The sequence below is a fragment of the Haemorhous mexicanus genome, chromosome 13, assembly GCF_027477595.1.
Source record: "Haemorhous mexicanus isolate bHaeMex1 chromosome 13, bHaeMex1.pri, whole genome shotgun sequence".
NCBI classification, from domain to species: Eukaryota; Metazoa; Chordata; class Aves; order Passeriformes; family Fringillidae; genus Haemorhous; species Haemorhous mexicanus.
The window spans coordinates 4,753,952-4,762,308 of NC_082353.1; positions in this window are offsets into that span (position 1 = coordinate 4,753,952).

The following is an 8,357-nucleotide window of genomic DNA, read 5'->3' on the forward strand; positions in this document are numbered from 1 at the left end:
AAAAAGCCTTTGTCAGTGGTTACAGGTTGCTCCTCTGCTGCAGAGGGAGTAACCTGGGAGAAGCATGCAGTGGCAGATGGGAACTGGCATGGCTGGCAGGAAAACTCAGCATGTCTGCAGTGGAAAATCCAGCTGATGGTTGGATGGAGCAGGGCCAGGAGGACAGGCTGCCTGCAGGAGGCACAGGCACTTCGCAGGGAGTGCGAGGGAGATGGTGACAGGCTGGGTGAGACACACTCACACAACCCTTTAACACTGCACTGCCAGAGGCTCCCAGGAAAATCCCAATGATAAGGTGTGTGGGACTCTGCACAGCACTGATAAGTGTGGCAGAAATCTGATTGCTTCGAAAACCTGGGCATTCCAAAGGGATTTCAGCTGGGTGCACAGGGAGGACGAGTTGGATTTCAGAGATAACCTTTGGGCAGAACCATCCAGCTTTCAGCAGAGCCCAGATATGGGTATTTAGAGAAAGGTCAAGTCAAAGAGAATGGAGGGGGTGAGTGGATGGTGAGAAAGAGACATCAAGAAAGGAGCAGGGAAGAGCAAGTATGAGGAGATTTAAAACTCCTGAGCTGAAGGAAGAAGGTAAGTGTCCAGGAAGGGCTGTCAGAAAGCAGAATGTGAATTAATTTGGACAGTGCAGGACAGTTTAGAAGGAAAGTGATCGCTCTGTGAGTCATCAGCAGGACATTAAATATGCAAAATTTGTAAATAAGGTCACCCCAAGAGGGAACATAGAGCAGGAAGAGAGGAGGGCTGGGCAAATAGCCAAGGATGGAGCAGGTGAAGTAGCTGACAGTACCTGAAGATTGTCAAGCAGGGCAGTCACAGCCCCAGATCCATCAAGGCAGGGGGAGTTGGGCAGAGAGGAATAACAAACCTCCCCCTCCACCAACAGGTAGACTTGTCACTACCAGACCCAAAGAAAAAGCAAACTGCGATGTCAGTGTGCTAGTGGTAGCCATAGATTGGAAAAGACAAGCCCACAGCTGCAGCTGGCAGGGAGCTGTGTGGGAAGCCAAGCCTATCCAGCATTATTCAGCTGCTTCCCAGGTGCTGCAAGAGCCAGAGCTCGTGTCTGTGATTGCAGGGGCAGGAACAGTGGGATCCTGAAAGGCTCAATTGACCCCAGGTCACAGAGCCAGCTGGGCACAGGCCAGGGCTGAGCTCACCCACTCACCTGGAGCTGGCTGGGAAGCAGAAGGCAGCTGAAGGGAATGCCAGGTTACCTGGTTGCTGGCAATTGCCTCTCATTTGTCAGTGAGGGATGCAGGTAATTTACACAGGGATGTGGGAATGTTGCAGGTGTTAGGCAGCCACCCTGAGAGCTCAAGACAACAAAGAGATCCTGAAAAAAAGCAGATCCATTTCTAGCTGCAGAGAAGCTCTTAGCAAGTCCAGCAAGCCCCAGGCAGAGCTCGGGGAAGGGGGGATGGGAACAGACCACAAGGACAATGGTCCAAGGACAAAAGGGCTGCATTAAAGGGCCTATCTGGCACTTAAGCCAGGTTTAAGCAATTTTGCTGCTGCCTAATCTGAGGCTAATAATGAGTCAGTCTTAAAACCTGGAAATGCCTGGCCAAGTTAGTGGAGAAGAGAGGGAGAGGCACTTAAGCAGCCCAAGCATTATGTTTCTTTCTGTCTGCATGTTCAGGACAAAGGCAAACTGCTTTCAGCTTTAAAGTACACGATCCCTGATGGAAGCAAGATATTATACAGACCTGCTGTGGTGCTGTGATGGGGTGAGGAGCCTTAACATCTCTGTCTGGTGCAACTCCCAGAGGCAAAGTTCAGTGAGCTGGTGCCAGGGTGACTGGCAGAGGTTATCCAGAAGCCAGGCTCCATGAAATGCAGTTAGTCAGGACAAAGTGGCCTGGTCTCTGCAGGCTGCCTGCTTTGCTGTTTACCTGACCCAGCAATCCAGAATTTCTTTTACACAGCTTCATTTATAAAAGAATCCAGTCTGTAAAGCACAGCTTAGCCCAAATTTCCACTACCAGACTTCATCAGATCACTCCAGGCTCTGAGACCACTGTCTCCACACAGTAATAGACATTATCCTCAGGCTTTGTGTGTGTTTATGTTACCCTTCCATTTTCCCTTCAGATATGACATGCAATTCCTAGAAAATATGTTATAAACTCTTCTGCTCTGGAGTTCTGCCACCTCTGATTGCACTCATTTGAGCCAAGGATGTAGTTTCAAAGTAAATCAATAAACAAGGCTTAAAAGGGTCCTACAGACAGAGGCTGGGGGCAGCACCACCTCCCCCCTCCCCGTTATCTCTGCTGTGCTTCAACCTAACCAAGTAAATGGGTGAAATCCAAACAGGAAAACACTTCCCAAAGCTGCCCAGTGTTGCTTTACAGTATGGGAGTAGGGGCCAGGGTCTGCCTTGCACCTGGAACATCACTTCCAGTGTTCAAAGTCCCAAATGAGCATGAGTGGGTGTCACAGCACAATCAGGGCTGGTGGGAGGCTCTCCCAGGGATCATTGGCAGGGATACCCCTCAATGCCAGCCTGTGGTACCCATAGGGGGCTGCAGCCAGGCTCTCCTGGCTGCTGCAGGTGGTCCTGGAGGCACCCAAGAAAACACGTCAACCCCAGTGAGAGACTGGAATGGCAAACCTGAAAAGTCAGGATTCAGAAGGGGGCCATGAACCTCCCACTCTTACTGAAGACATTTAGGACCCCTCAGGCTTCCTTTCACATGGAGAGTAGCACATCCAAGTCGAGCATACTCAGATTTGTGTGGGAATCCCAGGGGAGCACATCTTCACCCCTAATCCTCCTTTACACTGCTTGTGGCTTCTGGTACTTCCCAGCACACCAACAGCCATACAGGCACAGGATCTGATCCTTGGGAGTCTCCCAAGGAGCTCTAACAAGGTTGTTCCTCCTCAAGCAGCTCCTTCAAGGTGACCCTAATGGACCCCATGAGCAGAGTATGGACTGCTGGCTGAACACTTCCCTAGGGAAGAGCTCAGAGGGGGATTATTCATCACCAGGAGCTGTCCTGCTCTCCAGGATCAATGCACACATGGGCAAGGGAACTCTTTGTATCAGAGAAACCTCTGACACAAAGCCTGCTTGGATGCACTCACAGCAGGATTTACAGAGCAAATCTACTCCACTGGTTGAATTACTTGCATTTTTTTTTTTCTTTCAAAATCTTCCAAAGGCTGCATAGACACAATGCTGACAACTCAGCCAGAGGGGAGGGCTGCTGTTGCACACAATGAGAATGAAGACCCCCTTACTCTGCCACCAAACAACTGTTGAGTTTTTGCCTGCCTGCATCTTCAGTTGAGATCTCCATTACCTGTGTGCTGATGGTTGTATTGGTGTGTCTGCCTGGGCTTCCTCAAGCCAGCTCAGGACATCTGCTCTGCTGCTTTTGCTCTCTGTAACAGAATGAATCATTCAGGGGGGAAGTGATCTCTTGTTTTGGTTGTCTTCATGGGCTGGTCTCTGTTCAGTGCTCTGTTTCCAAATCCAGCATTGTGTGTGCAGAATCTGATTAGGGGAGTTTACACCACTAGAACATACATCCAATGTAGCAATTACACACAGCTCTGGAAGAGCCTCCCACACAACACACTGGCACAGTGAAGCTCCTACTAGAGACCTGTGGGACAAGCAGCCCACACGTCTCCTGCACAACCAGAGTGCTGCTCAAAGCAACGCTTTCTTGGGATTCAGGGAGAGATCCCACAGCCTGCTGCTCTTTTTTGTGGGGCCTATCCTCATTCACAGAGCTAATATTCATTGCCTGTAAGGCTGGATGCCACCAAGGTGCTCTGAGCTACCCCAGCCTGCAAAGAAGGCTCCTGTGAGCTGCACAGGAGTGACACAAGTGCCAGAAGCCATATCCATGGCATTGCCCTGCACAGCACCAGGCATCTGAACTGCACATACTGCTGTGGTGCCTCAGTTTCTCTCTGTGCCTCCAGCACAGGCTTCCCTGCCCTTCACGCAGGCAAACCACAAATTCAAAAGGCCAATTTCTTCCCTATGTCCATGCAAAGCAGCCCCTTGTCTCCCTGCAGAGCAAGGGGAACCCTCCCACCCTGCCCAGGACTGCAGAGCCCTGTTTTGTGGCCCCAGTGCAACACTTCCAACCCCAAAGGTGCTTTTCCTGCTGGGAACCATCCCCTGCTCTGGGCACCTGCAGCACTGAGCAGCTTTAGGGGTGCTCAGCCATGGGGTAATTAATGAACACATGTAATCACTTCTATTATATGCAATTTGAAGGCAACTCTTATCAAGGCAGAGCTGGAGCTGTGCCCACCCAGGGCAAAGCCACACCTGGGGCTCGGGACCTTTGCTCACTCATTCTCCCTGCCTGCTCAGGGAGTCAGGTGGTGCCGTTCCTAGAAGGTGAATAAATTATTACTGCAAATTACTCTGATGAAGTGGCTTTTATTAGAAAGCCAGACACAAAGGGAGTTTGCTGATTGGCTCCCAGTGATGTCATACCCAGCACAGCACTCAAACACAGAGATACGAATTTTCTTGTCTATCTTTTGCATATAATTTTCATTTTCTCCTGGCAATAAAGACACCAGCGAAGCCTTTCACTCGGGGAGGGTGGTGGGGGGGTCTGTACTGCTCAAGTGGCTGATGAAAGAGAAGTGGCCTTTGTTCCTCTGTCTTGCAGGGAACCTCAGGCTAACAGTTTGCACCCACAAAGGCACTGTGGTTTATTGCTCTATTACAAACCCATCACTCCATTTTCTTAGGTGGATAGCAGAGCAATTGGCTTTTTTTTGGCTTCATTGTATCTAAAATCATTCTGATCACAGAGATTTTGCTATTTACAAGCTGAAGCTTAAAATGCAGATAAAGCAACAGCTTTCTGATCATCACCAGAAGGTGGATACAGGGCTTTGGGAAAAAACAGGCAGCAAAATTCCAACTAGTTATTTACTTTCCAAGTTTCACATGGTGATTGTTCCTCCCTGCAAAGCCATTGTGAGTTCTCAGTGAGGTCTGTCAGAGGCAGACTCGGTGACCAGCACACTGTGTGCTCTCACTCCTCTTCCCTAATTGAATGTCCTATCAAACTTAGAGAAACATTCCAGCTTTAATCATTTCTGGATGCAACAGGCTCAAACAGCAGAGCCCTGTGTGGAGAACAGGCATGGAAGTAGCCCTTGCCTCACTGAACTGGAATGAACTCCCAAATTCAAGGGAAGGCTGTGGTTTCCCCAGCAGCTCCCTCACGCAAGGCTGCCGCAGTTCTGGGCCCCTGTTGTCCCTGCTGATCCTGGACATGGGCAGAGGGGAAGGTTTTCCATACCTTCCTGCCTCCATTATGTACCACTGAGGTGTAAATTTTGCTGGGATGGCCAAGTGTAACACTTTCAGCCCTGGAAACAGGCTCCTGCTTGTTCTGTGCAAACACAGGGCTCTCCTCCAACAGAGCCAGCACAAATCCTGAGCTGACCTACAGTGCCTGCCTATTCCCCTTTGATTATGGCTCCAAAGTCATTTGTCCTACAAGGGCAGAGAACAAAACACATCTATCACTTGGAAGATGTCCTGGAAACCCCCAGACAGTTGCACTGATGAAACTGGACACTGAGGGCTACTGGAGAGCTCAAACATAGTGAGATTTGCTGTTCCCAGTCCTGGGGCCACGACTCCCTGCGACATCATCAACTCCACTTTATTCCAGGTGGCTCGAAGTTGGAAATCATTCTCTCTTATTGTCTGAAGATTTGCTGAGCTGCCTGCCCTTTGTGGAAAACAGGAGCTGCCCTCAGACTCCTGGATGTTGGATCTGAGGCTTTTGAAATCCTGAGGGTGAAGGTGCAAGGAACAGGCATCCAGGAAGGAGAGTGCCTGACTGTGAATCAGAGTGAAAAGGAATGTGAAGGCTGCAATCCTGGGAGAGGATGCTGGCTGAGACACACGACCAGCATCAGCAAAAAGGGAATGGGCTCTCAGGTTTAAGACCTGGAACAGATTCAAATCACCCCTTTTAGGTCTGACCTCCTTGCCTATCTGAGGGAGACAGCAGAGAGGGGAGGGAGCCATGAATCTTGGATCCTGTTCTTATGTGGCTTGGCCCTACATCCCTCTTTGCTTTTACCACTCCATGTGTAGAACAGAGGGTTATTAAAAGCACCAGAAGAATCTCAAGTAAAACAATTTTACTGTTATAAGAGCTTTGTTATAGCATCTCTGGAGCTCTGGCTTGGACCACCACAGACCATTGTCGGGAAGCTCTAAGCAGCCTTTGGATATTGAATTACTGCTCAGAAACGTATCAAATTCCTAAATTGCAAACACTCATTTGGTCCAAAAAAAGAAGCCTCTGTAGAACAGTACACACTCACACAGACAGCAAAACCATCATGCTGGCCTAACTCAGCCTCCTTTCCCCCACCCAGAGCAACAGCCTTGCTCCAGTCTCATTCCAGCAGTGTTATTTCCCTGGGAAGCAGCAGGGCTCTAGAGGAGAACACAGTCCCACCTACTCATCACTCACCTCCAAACAAGAGCCCTTCTATTGCTTGGCTTTTAATGAAATTGGGGCTTGATATCTCAGTCAGCCCCTCCCTTCCACTTCAGGACAGCATTAGCATCAGTCTGGATTATAATATCCAGTAAGATGTTCTGGGGCGATATGAATCAAAGCCCTGAAAGTGGGATTGTGTTTAATTAATTGTGGCTGACAGATGAAGGTATTGATCGTAGATTGAGAGGTTCAGGACTGGCCCAGGGGATAATTATTGCAGGGCACACTGTGTTAGGGTGATATTTTTTTAATTTCTGGCAATGTAGGAGGGAAGCAGGGGGGAAATAAGTGAATAATTGCAGCTAATTAGGACTTGTGTGTGCATCCCAAATTAATTTGTTTGAATAATCAACCACCAACAGCAGTCTGATCCAAAAGGAAAAGGAAACAACTGCTCAGAAGGATCTCAATTCCTCCCATAAATTGTGCAGTCCCACATCTGGGATAAATGTTTTATGGAATTGAGGCCCTAAATACAGAAGGGAAATCGGGCAAGATTATTGAGTGGAAACACTTGCTTTTGCCTAAGATCCACAATAAATCAAAGGGGGTGGGTGAGGCTGTGGGATGGCAGGGTGTGGGTCAGCAGATGATGCTCTTGCGGTGGCCCCCACCCCATCTATCCCTCTCCATGTGCAACAGGCCCCGCCCCCCCGGACTGCCGGCCGCCACCCCCTTCCCAGGTGGGACACGGGAGGTGCGGGATGGTCACGGCTGGGGGGATCAGACACACAACTGCTGTCGCCGCGGGGCTCATGAGAAGTGTCTCGGGCTAGGAGAGGGCAGATGGAGGCGAGGCTGCGGCAGCAATCTGTGTCCCGGTGCCCGGCCCCTCGCTCCGGTCCGCGGGATCCCCGTAATCCCCCCCCGGCAGCCCTGCTGCTACAAACACTCTCATCACCAACACAGCGGGGGCAGCTCAGCACAGACAGCGAATGATCTAGCGGGGGGTTAATAAAAGGACTGGCGCAGAACAAAAAGCCTGTCAGCCGCCACAAAATGGGCTCTCCTCCCCTTGTGCCCCCCAGGAAATTAAAAACCGGAGCCTGTGGTGTGCAGTGTTCTCTGCGGGACGGGACGGGGCACTGGGATGTGGAAGGGTAGGCTGGGAAGGGGGAAGTAGGGAGTTAAATGTTTCTCCCAGCTGTTTTTTCTGACGCGATCTATCAAGCGCTGTTACTCTAAACGACGGGACTACCTGGTCTTTCCAAACCTGAAGAGACCAAGGGACATTTCTGTGTGCTGCTGCCAGCAGCTCCTCCTGGAGAGAGTCCCCTACATCCTGCCTGGCTGCTCTGCCTGACACCACCGAAGTCCATGTTTCCATGGAAATGGGAAGAGAACGGATGCCTGTGACACGACACACCTTTTCTGATGTAGATTTGGACCACTTCTAACATCCCTTTCTAGCGACAACCTTCAAGACTGGATATTTTGCAGGCACAACCAAAACAGAACAAGAAGGGGGGTAAGATATCTGATGGTATGAATCAAACCTCACCATCCTTTCTGGTGAGCAGCAGCTGAACTCGAAAGTACATTAATCCATTAAAACACCCTTCTAGGCAGAGAGACCCTTGCACTAAATACAATACAGTTCACAAGCGCATAGTGAGGATCTGCCCCTCCCCTCTCTGGGCTGGGTTGGGTAAAGTTTCCAGCAGCATTTCCCTGCCGAGAGCTGCGATCGCAGCGCTCGGAGGTTCCCGGCGGCTCCCCGTGCCCAGCCCGGGCTGCGCAGCGCGGGCCCGCAGCGCCCTCTCCCGCGGCACCGGGGCACCCCCGGCAATCCAGGGCTGCCCGGCCCTGCCCGCGACACGGGCGGTC